The sequence below is a fragment of the Eulemur rufifrons genome, chromosome 4 (genome assembly GCF_041146395.1).
Source record: "Eulemur rufifrons isolate Redbay chromosome 4, OSU_ERuf_1, whole genome shotgun sequence".
Taxonomy (NCBI): Eukaryota; Metazoa; Chordata; class Mammalia; order Primates; family Lemuridae; genus Eulemur; species Eulemur rufifrons.
Window position 1 is genome coordinate 66,222,151 of NC_090986.1, and position 15,187 is coordinate 66,237,337.

The 15,187-nt window shown below is 41.3% G+C and overlaps 1 protein-coding gene across 2 annotated transcripts in view; it reads right to left on the bottom strand.

Annotated features, from left to right (window-relative positions):
• Nucleotides 1-2,329, bottom strand: part of FNDC3A (fibronectin type III domain containing 3A) — a 135,568-nt gene extending 133,239 nt beyond the window's left edge. The window contains exon 1 of one of the 2 annotated variants that reach the window (XM_069467714.1): nucleotides 2,061-2,329. The gene's annotated coding sequence lies outside the window, so the exon portion shown is untranslated. Of the gene's footprint in view, nucleotides 1-1,360; nucleotides 1,620-2,060 lie in introns of those variants that run through there. The other variant, XM_069467715.1, reaches the window with a different exon arrangement.
• Between the last annotated feature and the right edge of the window lie 12,858 nt (nucleotides 2,330-15,187).

A 15,187-nucleotide genomic window follows, 5' to 3' on the forward strand; every position in this document is an offset into this window, starting at 1 on the left:
CCCTTACCTACGTCTGGCTGGTAGGGGCAGAGGAACAAATTTTCTAATTAGCAATAAAATATGCTTAATATTATATTGTAGAAATTTGACAAGTAAAATGTAATCATTCAATGCGTAGTAAAATAAACCAGCTCTCAATTACTCACATGAAGAGAGGAAGTGATGACACAGATGTCACCAAAAGAAGATTATCATAGAATCTGTTTTTTCAAATATATGTCATTAATTTGGGAGAAGCAAATTACCCTTATAATTATGCTTGACTGGGGCCAGTGTTAATGTTCAGAATTTTATTTTTCCTGAACATTCAATGATTTGGAGGATTCAGACAAAAGGGAAAATGGAGTTAATTCAGAAGCATACAGGTGGCTAAACGTAGACAGCCTAGGATAAAAAATTTTCCAGTTAACCTACACACAAAAAACTGACAGATAATCTATAAAGGAAAGAAGAAACAGTAAAATTTAATGTAATAGTGCTAAAAAATCTTTAATATAAAATTTAATATAAAAATTTTAACATGATTTTTCCTGTCAAGTCATCATCCCTTCTTCCCACTAATTCGTATTATTAGTGATAGCAAGAATTAGTAGACTAAAAATCGAAAAGCAAAATTTTAGGTTATATTTTATAAAAGATGTGTTAAAAATCCCTCATCACTGTTTTCTCCTAGGCCCACCATCTGTTTCAGTGAACACTTTATAAAAAGGCAAAGGACTCATTTCATTTGAATATTTTTAGGCGATTTAAAGAAAACTTACAAGATGACAAGAATTACATAGTTAGCGAATACACAAAAACTAAACATTTACCCAAACACATGATCAGCGCCACAAAACTCAATTCGTTTCTGCCTAACATATGGCTCAAACTCCAGAGTGGCATATGTTTAGTACTGGTGTTGGTAACAGCATGGTGATAAAATATTATAGTAGGAGTTCAACTGTTATTCATTTCTACGATACAGAAAAACATACACTTTGGTTTCAAGAACTAAAAACACACCACAGTAAGAAGCAAAATAATTATGTTGCTCAGTTTTAAAAGTCCACAGTGAACACATAATGAGGATTATACCGCAAAAAGAAAAAAAAAAATCGTGAGCCTGTGATTCTTAGTTAATAGATGGTCAGCCACAAAGGTGTCCAAAGGAACCTACGTAAAATCTCATAAAAGAAAATGTCTAATTCACAACCCCAGCACCTTGAGCAACCAACCATTACATTCCCCCCTCTGAAATATCCCAAGGCTTTTAACGCTAACAGTTTAACAAAAGAACGATTATACGATCACATTCATTAAAACAGCCCCCTTTCTAATCACAATTTGACGACGAAATTATTTATCCATTTTCCTTTACCTAACACATGACGTCCTTCCAAAGCCGTGTCAAAAGTTCGATGATCCAGGTTGTTAAACAGGGCGAGGACTGCAGCCTCGAGTCCACCTCTCAACTGAACAGGTGGTTAACTCACCCAGAGAGAGGAACTGCCAGGTAGTGGCAGTAGCCACACAGGATCAAACAGAAGGGCGGGTTTTCGAGGTTTTAACCCCAGGATGAGCGCCGGGGGGAAACTCCCTCCAGAAAAGCGTTCAAGTTCTGCAGCTGCCCGGTGGCCAAAGCCGAAAGCTTGGCGGACGCCCGGAGGACCCCGCACCCGCCCTCCCAACCCTCCTCCACCCGCACGAGCCCTCCGGAGCTACGCGGCTCGCCGCCGGCCGCCGGCCGCCGGGTGGGAGGCGGGGGACAGAAGGGAGGGCCGCCCGGCCCCCGCACCGCCTCCCTCGGGCTGGATGGCGCCCCCGGCTGCGCCACCGCTAGCGCGTCCCGGCGAGGCTCGGCCCAGCAGGTGCTAGACAACTTGACGGGTCCCGGCCCCGGTCCCACTCCTCCTCTGCCCACAGCAGGGTGGGCCGGGCCCCTCGACGGGGCCGAACCCTGCCCGGTGCCCCGGCCCCCAGCCCCAGCCTAACGGTTTTCGCGGAGCCTGCTCCGGGGCGGGACGGGGCTGGGGCAGCTCGATGTCCCCCTTTTGCGGAGGGAGTGCCCAGGCTCTCACCTCCGACTCACGCCGTTCTGATGCAGAGGAAGGCGGCTCCCTTAGCGCCTCTTCTTCGGGTTCCTGATCGTTCTCTCTCTACCTCAGCTGCAGAGCCAGCTCTCGGGGTCGCCGCGGCCGTTGGCGCGCTGACTGTTGAGGTTGTTTCCCGGCAGTGACGGCGCCGCCTCAGCCCCGCTCTTCGCTCCCTCTCCGTGTAGCTCCCGCTTTCTGTTTCACCCGAGGGACCACGAACGCTGCCGCCGCCATGCTTACTACGGAGCCGGGAGGAGGAGCCCGCAGTCGGCGTGCCGAGTGCGGCTGCGCGAGCCCCGCCGACGGCGCCCCCGACCGGCCGGCACTCGGAGCCCCCTCCCTGCGCCGCGGGTCTCTCCCGGGAGCGCGAGTCCCAGAGGAGCCGCCGGCGCTTGGCGTCCGAACGCCCTTGTCGGGTTCCCGGAGCGCTCAGAGCCCTCCCGGGCTCCTGGCTCTCTCCCGAGGCCTGGCTGCGCCTTCGTGGTCGTAGCATCCGCCACGGCCAGGCTCTGAGCCCACTCGGGAAAAGTGGAGTTAATTCACCCTCTTAGGGTCACTCACACAATTCTCAATCCACATTTTAAAAGACTCCCCGAGACGCTCCTAGTCAGCCCATTTCCGAAAGCACCAGAACTTAACACTGGCAGGTGCTTTTAAAGACACTCCCCCAAGGACTAGGAAGCCAACTGAAGTGGGCTTGGGTGTTTCCAATCCCAAACGTTTAAAGCCTGGGATCGGGATAGCAAGCAAAAATATTTAGAGTTTTACTTCAGTTGAAACCAGGGGGAGGGGGATTAATTTCATGGTCTTTTCGCTGGCCAAATCGTGTGGAAACCCATTACCTTAATTTTTTATAACAGCACGAAGACTTACAACTGAACGCAGCAGAGATTTCCTCAAGCCTCAAGCAATTGGGGGCGCTGCAATAATGCCTAAGGGCTGGCCGGTTGCTTCTACAGTTCCCTCCTGAAGAGTTGAGGAGAGGGTAGTCCTGGGAAGGGGATTCCTACCCCAGTAACTGACCTTTCAAAAATGGTGACGGATGTAACCAAGCTCCATGTCTGAACTTTATTTCTGATTATTAATTGTGTGTCCTTTTAAAATAGCGATTCCTAAAACCATTTTACAGAAATCCCTTTAAAATAAACTTACTCTCTACATTCTTAAAGAATACAATGGTTAATGAAATCCTTTGTTGCTGACTGACCATCAAACGTGATACCCTGGCCATAGCTTAGGTCCCAGAGGATTGCGGAAGTATATAGAATCCTCATTTTGGCGCTCTCTTTTTTTCTCTTTGCAATGTTCTCCATCACCTTTTCTAGCATCTGTCACTGCTTCTCATCTTCTCATCTGCCTGTTTATCCACTCTGATCCTTGCTCTTACTCTTTCTGCTTTACTGTTTAGTTTTTACTCTTTTCTCTCTGGGCTGCTTTTCTTGTGGCTCCAGGTGATGATTGATCAGATGTTTTATACCCACAACTAATGAGAGGTTCCGTTTCTTCTGGTCAGTAAATAGGACAGTGACTCTCTATCAAGTGGTATCTTGAGATATTTTCGTTGCTCTTTGCTACCAAAATTTCTTTCCCTGTGAGAGATGTTTTTCTTTCTTAACTTCCAGATTTGGCCCTCTTCCAGACAAAATTACTAGCAAGCTGATTTTGGAATAACTGAAGTATAACTGTATATTGTTTTAAAGTATGAGGATTTTATCAGATTTTATTAGAATATGGGTAAATTGGGTGGCTTCTCCCTATTGTTGCCCAACTCTGTTTGGTCTGGGACTAAGCTAGTGGTTTCCAGACTTTAAGCTAGTAATTTGTTGCAATCTACCCCTCAAGATTCTTATTCCTTTGTTCTGAGGGGAGGCCAAAAAATGGCATTTAAAAAAAACAACCACATATTAAAAAAGTATGTTTGGGGCATACCTACATGTACAGGCAGAATGAGGAAGAACAGCTATTTTAAAAGAGACTAACACATAATTTAAGAATGTCATTGAAGTAGACCTAGAGATTATGGTCAACAACATGCAGTGCTGTAAGGTTGAGTCAAGTAAAGACAGGAATTTATGTCCTGTGGAGAGAATAAAACACACATATTAATAAATGATCCTAGCACGTGCACCAGTACAAGTTCTCTGGGAACACAGAGAGGGACAAGAATTTATGTTGGCTTTGAACAAGTTACTTCTCAGTGCTTCATTTGCCTTATGAATTAAATAAGGATCATTTTTACTCCTCATCTTTCTTGACCTCTCAACAATACTCAACACTTTGACCACTATTCTTTCTTAAACATTTCTTCTTCCTTCTTTGGCACTGCATTTTCTCGGTTTTCTTCCTACATTGCTGGACACTGCTTCTCTGATTCCTTTGAGGATTCTTGCTCTTTCCCTAAGCTATTAAATGTTAAAGAACCTAAAAAATCAATTTTAGGTTCTTCCCTTTTAGGTTATTTTCATTATAATCTCTTGGCCTAAGCAGCATCACTCGCACGGATGGCTTTAGTTATCTATATGCCAGTGATTTCCATATATGTGCCTCTAGGCCAGCCACTTCTGCTAAATTCCAAATCTGAAGCCAAGTGCTTCACTGAATTACGCACTTAATGTCTCAAAGTTACAAAATTTAGTCTGTGTTTATGAACTCTTCTCGTTTTCCTTTTCCTTCGTCTATCCCGTTGTTCAAATCAAACATCTAGTAGTCATCCCTAACATCTCCCTCATCTCCATTCTCCATATTTGTTGCAGCATTAACCCCTGGCAAATTTGTTTCTAAAATCTCTTTAATTTGTCTACTTCTGTTCAGTCACCACCAATGTAATTTGGTCTCACTGCATGCATTCTGGGAACTTCTGTTTATTCTCCACTTTGCAGCCAAAATAATCTTTTGAAAAGCAAGTAAGATTAGGTCACTTCTCCCATAAAACTCTTCAATAGCTTCACGTTGATCTAGAATAAGACTAGAGTTTGTAAGGTGGCCTACATCACTACAAGACCATGTGAGGTATATTCCTGCTTGCCTTTTCCAGTCTCATCTCACACCACTTTCCCCTTGCTTCCTGGACAGAAGACTTCTTAGCCTTCTTTTAATTTCTAAAAAGTACTGTGACCTCAACAGCCACAGGCTCTCTGGACATGCCCTTTTCTCTTTTAGCTATCTTATCTCTTACTTGTCCTTCAGGTCTCAGCTTGAAAGGGACATTCTTGGGAAAACATTTCTGACCTCCCAGATAAGTTCAAGATCCCTTGTTCATGTCAGCTGTCCTGCCACTATGTACCTTCTCCTCTTTCGGCTTACCACATTAGATTAGTTACATTGTAGTATGTGTAAATACTAGGTTAATATCTGTTGCTCCCTACATTAGAACAAAGACCATGCCTATTTTGGCTTGCACCGTGCCTGGCACATAGCAGGTGCCCAATAAATATTTGCTGGCTGATTGAATGTTGTTCTTTTATGTTCCTTCCAGGACTCTAAAGCTTGTTGGATTGGGAAATTAGGAGATTGCTGGTCGTTTTCTAGAGAGCAATCTTCTGTATGACTACTGGAAAGAGATACAGGAATGTTTGGGGAGATTATTCTCCATGGGACTCAAGTATTTCTGTACATGTTGTGAACAGAGGCACTAACATCTATTGTTCTAGACTATCTTTTCAAGGATGTTTATTTGGCAAACAGCCTTGGAAAATAGTGATAGTGTCCAACATCAGAGCAGAGGGCACATTTGTTTACCATCCAATATAATAAAGATATGTCTTCTTCTGGGATAAAGGTTGAACAGGTTTTCTTGCAGCCCATTATAAAAGATTGGGGGTTTCCTAAGCTTAGGGTTCCTCAGTGGTGACACAAACCCACCGCAGGTGCAGCATCCACCTGAGCCTCTCCATGTTTTCCAGGTGAGACCTGGAAAGCAAGAGAACTGACTGAACATGACATTGGTGCCGCTTGCTGTGCCGTCAGTGATATAATCCTTTCACCCAAAAGACCCATATCTTCTGCCAGCATCCATGAAACCATAGCATGTGAAATTATTAGCTTGCAAGGAGGATAAAATCTTAGAGCCTTCACAGTTCTTGAAAAAAAAAAATGAGTTGAAGAGAGAGGGAAAGACTAAGAAATCAAACAGCAAGTGGAGACATTTAGGAAGTTTAGGAAGAAAAGTTTAGTGATGAAGAGGAGAGAAATGGGATGGCAGATTGAGGTGGGAGGGGTGTCCTGGCTGAATTCTCTGGACAACAGTGGGGGTCCTAACTCTGACTAGAGCTACAGAGAAGATGATTGCTATTGCTCCTCTCTTTGGTTGGGGAACAAGTGCAAGTCTGGAAGAGGAGAGGGAGGTGAGAGCGGCTGACCTGGAAGCACCACAGTTAAAGCAGCCAGAAGCTTTTGTTTGTCTCCGAGAAGTGTAAGGGGAGGAGAGACAGGCTTTGGGGTCAGGTAAATCTAGGCTTGGATCTCAGCTCTATTACTAATTGATTGATTTATTGATCTAGGGCTTGTTATCCCATCTTTCTGGGCCTCAGTTCCTCATCTGTAAACTAAGGATAAAAAATACCTATTTTGCAGATTTAAAAATAATGTAATGCACGAAAATGCCTGGTACATGCATTTATGCTCAATAAATAAATGATAGCTACATGATTAGGATGTCCTGGCTAATTGTGACTTGGTGAGGTTTGGGAAACCCAGAACCTTCCTCCACATTTCCAGGGATACTTGGGAAGGAACTTGGCTTCGGTCAACACTTGCTCTGAATTCCTAATCCTGTTGCCATCTCCATTGCTTACTGCACTTTCCTGTGGATGGAACAGCTCATCCAGAAAAGCAGAAGAAACAAGACACAGAATAGGAAGCAACTTGACATTGAATGTTGGCCATTCCTACCACAGAGAATTTCTCAAAGCCATCATTCTCCTCAGACCCAATCTTGCTTCTTTGTTGCTATGGTCCCTCACTCTAACAAGGACCTTTTCCACATTTTTTTGAATTTCTGGGACCTCCTAAAACTCCCTCCCTTTAAAGCCACCAAGGAAATTTTCCAAAATTTTGTGAACTTATTATTACTCAAAGTAATTTGGCTCTTTGTTTTCTGTCCCCACTTTTATCCAGTAACAGCCTTGGAAGCCTTAGCTTTATTTCAAAACCAAGACGGTCCCTTAAGGTGATTTCTTAAACTAAAGAGTAACTCTGTTCTAGAGAAGTAGTTCTTAAACTTTGGTATGAATAAAAATCACCTGTGGTGCTTGTTTAAGATACAGTGGTTCTAATATATGCCCCCTTCTTACCCCAATATTTGGATTCAGGAATCTTACATTTTATATCCAAGAGATTCTGATGAAATTAGTCCATGGGTCATACTTTGAGCATCTTAGAGCAATCAGCTCAAACAGCAGTCAACTTCCACAAATAAGTTTTTTTCTTTCTGTGACTCAAAGTTAAACTAGGATTGACTCAAGTGTTCAAGAAAACTGCTCATGTATGTTTCATGTCTTTTATACGATTTCTTATAAAGAAACCAATTAGGAAAGACCAAGGAATTGCTTAATCACAAAATGATAATCCTAATAGTCCAAATTTGTCAATATTAATGATAGGGTTTCAAAGGAATGCTATTGGGACAGTCTTACTTCCAAAAAGGGAAAAGACTTACCTGGCTACTGGCCAGGAATTATTGAATAGCTTCTCCATTTGAAGGGGCTATACAATAATAGATTATAAGGATTTTCTCTAGGTTGAAAAAATTAAGTTCCTATATTTGTCTTTTAGACTGTCAACAGCTCTTTGATGTTCTGTACCACTTTAGGAGGCTTTGATAACAGCCCTGGGGTTGAACACACTGTGATCATTATCCAGCATAACCAGATGACATATGAATCAATTTTAAAGACAGAAGAAGTAGATAGGCATCTATAAGGATAATGAGGCAGATGACTTGGGATTTAAAAAAATTATCCCTGAACTATATGGCTTTTTTTTTCCCTCAAAAAAGAAAATTTCAAAACCACCTTAATGCAATAATTGTTCAGCAGAAGTTTGTTTAGTTTCCATGACTTTGTGTAGAGATGAGAGTTTCTGTTGGAGTTGATTTCTAATTTTATTCCACCATGGTCTGAGAAGATACATGGTATAATTTCTATTTTTTTTTTTTTTTTTGAGACAGAGTCTTGCTTTGTTTGTTGAGACATGCTTTGTGGTCTAGGATATGGTCAATCTTAGAGAATGTCCCATGAGCTGAAGAGAAAAATGTATATTCAGTGGCTTTTGGGTAGAATGTTCTATAAATGTCAGTCAGGTCCATTTGTTCTGGAGTTCTGTTTAAGTCCATTGTTTCTTTGTTCATTTTCTGTTTGGAGGATCTGTCCTGTTCTGTCAGAGGGGTGTTGCTGTTCATCATTTTGTTCAGATAAAGTAGGATTTGCTTTATGAATCTGGTGCACCTGAGTTAGGTGCATAAATATTTAAAATTGTTATGTCTTCTTGTTGAATTGTACTCTTCACCTTTATATAGTGACCATCTTTGTCATTCATTACTTTTGTTGATTTGAAGACTAAGTTATCTGAAATCAGAACTGCTATGCCAGCTTTCTTTTGGCTTCTGTTTGCATGAAATATTGTTTTCTATCCCTTTACCTGGAGTCTAAATGCATCCTTGTGGGTTAGATGTGTTTCCTGAAGGCTGCAGATACTTGACTTATGTATATTTATCTATTCAGCCAGCGTATGTCTCTTTAGTGGGCAGTTCAAGCCATTCACATTTATTGAAAAAGTTGATAAATGGGGCAGATTTCTGTTCAGCCTGTTGAGTTGAACTTTGTTGCTTTATTTTCTCTCTTGAGCCATTGTGGTATCTGGCCTTTGACCTTTAGCTTTTGGATGATTTTATACCGATGAGTGTTTATCGTGCTGATCTGTGTGTAACACTGTTCTGAGTACTTCCTGGAGGGCAGGTCTTGTCGTGATGAATTCTCTCAGTCTTTGCTTGTCTGAGAAGGTCTTTATTTCTCCTTCATATAAGAAACTTAGTTTTTCAGGGTACAAGGTTCTAGGCTGGGCATTATTTTGTTTGAGAAGAATGAGAATGGGGCCCCAGTCTCTTCTGGGTTATAAGGTCTCAGTTGAGAAGTCTGCAGGTAGTCTGATGGGTTTTCCTTTATAGGTTACCTGCTTCTTTTGCCTCACAGCTCGTAGGAGGGCCTCTTTCATGGTTATTTTGGCCAGTCTGATGATTATATGTCGTGGTATCTTCCTGTTTGCAATGAATCTCCCAGGAGTCCTTTGAGCTTCTTGTGCCTGGATATCTAAGTATCTGGATATCAAGGCCAGGGAAATTTTACTCCACTGTACCCTCAAATAGTTTATCCAATTTTTGTATATTTTCTTCTTCGCCCTAAGGGATGCCTATAGTTCTCATGTTAGGTCTCTTTACATAATCCCACATTTCTTGTAGGTTTTGCTCTTTTCTCTTATTTCTCTGTTCTATCTCTGTGACTGACTTATTTAATTGAAAGGTGTTATCTTCAATCCCTGAGATTCTTTCTTCTGTTTGATCTACCCTATTCTTGAGGCTCTATTTGATTTTTCTTTAATATTTCAATTTCTTTCGTGAATTTTTCTTCCACGTCCTGGATTTTTTTAGTGGTTTGTGTTGGGTATCCATTTTCTCTTGCATATCATTGAGTTTTCTTACAATTTATGTTTGAAATTATTCTTCTGTCATTTTAGTGTTCTGAATTTGGTTGATGTCCATTGCTAGAGAGCTGGTGTTCCCCTTTGGGGGTGCTTTCAGTTTGATTCTTCATACTTCCAGAGTTCTTTCATTGATTCCTTCCCATCTGGAGCAGCTGTTGCTTCTTACCTTTAGATTTTCATTTAGATACTGACGCGGCCAGTTTAGTCTCTGAGCCAGCAGGTGGTGTTTGTGGGTGACCACACTCTTTATGATGAATCAGTAAATGCAGTAAAAAGGTGTGGAAATTGACTTCCCTGTCAGTAGGTGGCGCTTGCTGGGAGGAGCAGGCTGCAGTGTTGTTTTTGGTTCGTGTAACCAGCCCTCATTCCTTGGGAGAGGCACCCTAGTGTCTCAGGTGGTGGGTGGGGCCCTGGGACTTCCAGGTGTGTCCTTATTCTCCACCTCAGCAGGGGGCAGTTGGGAGAGTGAGGCTGAGTGAGGCTGGGTTGAGTGAGCCTGCCCTCAAGCTCCACAAAAGCTGTTAGCAGGGGTCAAAAGTCTGTTCTCTGCTTTGGGGCAAAGCTGCCAGGGAAGGGATGAAATGGCCCCACTCAGCCAAAAAGTCTGGGTGTGGGGTGGGGCTGTCTAAGACCCGCAGTCTGGAGCAGGCCTTGCTCCTTTCCACCCTCCCCTATTCCGTGGTTTCTCCTGGGCCTCTGCCAGCACATAGGACCTCAAGCCAGCAGATCTCCCCTGACTATAATGTGAGCTGGGTTGAGGAGGGTTGCCCCTTGAGCACTCTGCAGCTAGGATCCACTCTGATCTGCTCCTGAAGGAACACACATCTAAGTAGACTAGTTCACATATATCCCTTCATGCCCCTGGGCAATGTGATCAAAACTTCAAGCTATGCTACAAGGCTGTAGTAACTAAAACAGCATGGTACTGGCACAAGAACGGAGTCATAGACCAATGGAACAGAACTGAGAACCCAGGTATAAAACCATCCTCATACAGCCATCTAATCTTTGACAAAGCATACAAAAACATACACTGGGGACAAGAATCCTTATTCAATAAATGGTGCTGGGAAAATTGGATAGCCACATGTAGAAAACTGAAACAGGATCTGCACCTCTCACCTCTCACAAAAAGCAACTCATGGTGGATAACAGACTTAAACCCAAGGCATGAAACTATAAGAATTCTAGAAGAAAATTTTGGAAAAACTCTTACTTATAGACATTGGCCTAGGCAAAGAATTTATGAAGAAGACCCCAAAGCCAATCACAGCAACAACAAAAATAAATAAATGGGATCTGATCACATTAAAAAAGCTTCTGTACAGCCAAGGAAACTATCACAAGAGCAAACAGACAGCTTACAGAATGAGAGAAAATATTCGCATGCTACACATCTGATAAAGGGCTGATAACCTAGAATCGATATAGAACTCAGGAAAATGAGCAAGAAAAAAATCAAATAACCCTATCAAAATGTGAGCAAAGGACATGAACAGAAACTTTTAAAAAGAAGACAGACTAATGGCCAACAAACATATGAAAAAATGCTCAATATCTCTAATCATCAGGGAAATGCAAATCAAAACCACAATGATATATTACTTATCTCCAGTGAGAATGGCCTTTATCAAAAAGTCTCAAAACAATAAATGTTGGCATGGATGTGGAGACATAGGGACACTCATACATTGCTGGTGGGACTGTAAACTAGTACAACCTCTGTGGAAAGTAATATGGGGCTACCTCAAAGAGCTACAAGTAGTTCTAAAATTTGATCCAGCATCTCATTACTGGGCAACTACCCCAAGGTAAAAAAAAATTCTATAAAAAAGACATTTGCACTAGAACGTTTATAGCAGCACAAGTCCCAATTGCAAAGATGTGGAAACAACCCAAGTGCCCATCAATACATGAGTGGATTAATAAAATGTGATATATGTATACCATGGAGTTCTACTCAGCCACAAAAAAACAGTGGTGATCTAGCACCTCTTGTATTATCCTGGATAGAGCTGGAACCCATTCTACTAAGTGAAGTATCCCAGGAATGGAAAAACAAGCACCACATGTACTCACCACCAAATTGGTATTAACTGATTAACACTTAAGTGCACATATAGTAGTAACAACATTCATCGGTGTCAGGCAGATGGGAGAAGGGAGAAGGGGGTGGCTATATTCACACCTAATGGGTGCGGTTCGCACTGTCTGGGGGATGGACACGCTTGAAGCACTGACTCGGGTGGGGCAAAGGCAATATATGTGACCTAAACATTTGTACCCCCATAATATGCTTGGGGGGGAGGAACCCAGAGCACTCCTTTCTAAGATAACAATGAGATTTTAATCTGGACAAAATAAAAATAAAATTTAAATGAATTAAGAAATGAAAATTCAGATAATCTAAATTCAGTTGTAATTCACTAAACTTAGGAAAGCTTTTCCTCAAGTTTCAGAGGTAGATATTAAAACAAATTGCATTTTATAGCTACTAGACAAATCATCTATCTATAAATGCTAAGTAGGGTAAATATCTTTATACAATAAGTTGTTTTTATTATTTTAAAATATAATGGAAAAATGAAACAGGCATGTCTTAAATAAGGACAATGATGTATAGTTGTGGGAAAATCTAGGAAAATCATTTATAAATGGAAGAATTTTAATGAAATAATATGAAATACTAATTTTATTTGTTATTTCAAATTTTTATCTATAAAATTTTTAAAAATAAAGGCACATCTGAACTTTGATCTTATTTTCTCTTAACTCTGTTCATATAGGGGATAAGCTCAGTACTAGTCTACTGCAAAGATAAAAACTAAAATTAATTACTACTACTAATTACCATTACTAAAAGAAGGTAGAATAGATTCTTACTTTAAAAATTATGAAATATGACTTTACCAAATAAACATTCAATTTCAAATTAGAGAAGCTAATGGCTTAAGACATTAGAAATTTACAACAGCCTATTTTCCCAAGCTACAGCAGACTAAGAGTGAAAAATAGGTTTGTAGTAGAAGTCCCAAAGAGTATTCTCATACTCTTCCCCCATCCATACTCAAATTTCTTCCCGGTTATTCTAAGAGTCCACAGGGATTTGCTTCCTATTCTGTGCCTTGTGTCCTTTGCTTTTGGGAAAGGAGCACTCCAAGAATGAGTCCTCTAATTCATTCACTGTCTTCTTTCTCTGGTTTATTGAACTGTTTTCTCTTATTGCTTCCAAAGCCAACACAGCTCCCAGTGCTGTTCATGCTAAAGCTCCCCACCCCTGATTTTAATGCCTGTACCAAGATACAGTTTTCAACAGGCATCATCTCCTGTTGCAATTGTCCTCTGCTCCAAAAGTCCCACGTACATCATAGCAAAGCATTTAGTTATATAATGTTTTTCAAGCTCCAGTATTCAAGCATGAGTTCATGGAATAGACAACATATTCCACTAAGCCTTTTCCTCTAACATTGGGCAATTTATCTTGAAGCAAACTTTTCATATCGCCCTTCATTTGGGATGAGATTTTTTTCTTCCTCTCTAAGTAGGACTGCTCTACCAGCTCGACAAGTGTGCCCAAATATTCTCAAATTGTAGGGCAAAAACCCACATTCCTTCATGGCTACCAGGACCATGGCTACCAGCTGAGCACCCTTGGCATAACCACCAACCGTATGATATCTCCCTCTGAGACCCTAGTACTGACTATACAGGCCTCTCTCCTCTAAACTCCTAGGTTTTTCCATTTAGTCCCCTGGCCCTCTAGTCCTGCAGGCGGTCGCTGCTTCCTTCAGCATCCCCCATTTGCTTTTTCAATCTTGCAACACCCATGTGACTAATTCCTTAAATGAAATACCTAGCATGGTTTCTGATCTCTCTGGTCCTAGCCAGGACTCTGACTAATAGTTTTTAACCAGATATATTTTAAATACCTGGTTAGGGAGACAAAATACAGTCATGCAAAAAAAAATATTCAGAGATATAACATTTGAAATGAACAGCTCAGATAAAATTTGCTCTACGGGCTCAAAAGGGCAAGCAATCAGTTGCTATGGGATGATCAGAGACAGGCATCATGCTTTTAAAATTTAACTTATTTTATTTAATAATCAAAACAACACTGTTATCAAAGTACTAGTAGTCCTATTCTGTAGATGAGAAACAGTGCTCTGAGGGGTAAAACTTATATTCACATCCATACAGCTAAGAAAGTGGCAGAGCTAAAATTCATACTTAGGTCTGTGTGACCCTGACAAAGATTCTTTGCTTGGCCAAACTTTACCTAGGCTTCTGAATCTTCTGCTAGACCCGTCTGTGCACTTCCTTATAAAATCTGGTTTTAGAAAAAAACTCTGCTACTTCAGTTTAGCAAGAACCCCTATCCTTCATATCTGATCATCCCTGATATCTGATCAGGTTCCTCATCCTCCACCATCACTGGGTGATGTCTGGTCACCCTGGCCTGTCCTCAGCAAAGATTCTGTTAGGTCTGGTTAGCCAGAATGCCCCTTTCCCCTGATGTTTACCCTTAGTAATTTTTTATCCACTGACCCCTCACACTGCTCCTTGGCTATAAATTCCTACTTGCCCATGCTGTATTTGGAATTGAGCTCAATCTCTCTGCCCCACTGCAAGATCCTGTTGCAGTGATCCCTGTATCCATAGTGATTGTCTTGAATAAAGTCTTTCTCACCATACTTTAACAAACATCATTGAATAATTTTTTTCTTTAACAACTCTAACATACTCTTTCTGTTATTCTATGTTAGTTCAGAAGGAGTGAAATTTGAGGTGAATCTTGAAGACTAGGCTTCCAATAGAATGGTCACAGTAGAGCACTCCAGTAGGAAAGATAGCTAACAAAAGCATGAAAGTGGGAAATGCCAAGTATGCCTGGGGGTAAGAAATAAGCCAGGACAAAAATGTGGGACGGAAGGTATGAAGATACAGGGCAGGAAAAGAAGTTTGGGCCAGGTTAAGAAGAACTTTGATTGCTACATGAGGAATTTAGGAACTACCTATTTTTCATCAGGGGTCAGGGAAATGAAATGGCAAAAGTTAAAAAGCTATTTGGTGTCATTGATTAATGGCCCTTTTCATTGTGATCTTTGTCAAGCCACTGTTATTAAAAGCATTTTAAATAACCAATTCATTGAAACAAAACAAGAAAAAACCCTTTATAAATTACTACCATCAAACCAAGTGATGAGAAAAGACATTTTAACTTTGCATAATTTTTTTTAAAAAATTAAAAATAGACATCAAAACAAACAGAAAACCTTGTAAAGGCCGGGCGTGGTGGCTCACGCCTGTAATCCTAGCACTCTGGGAGGCCGAGGCGGGTGGATCGCTCGAGGTCAGGAGTTCGAGACCAGCCTGAGCAAGAGTGAGACCCCGTCTCTACTAAAAATAGAAAGAAA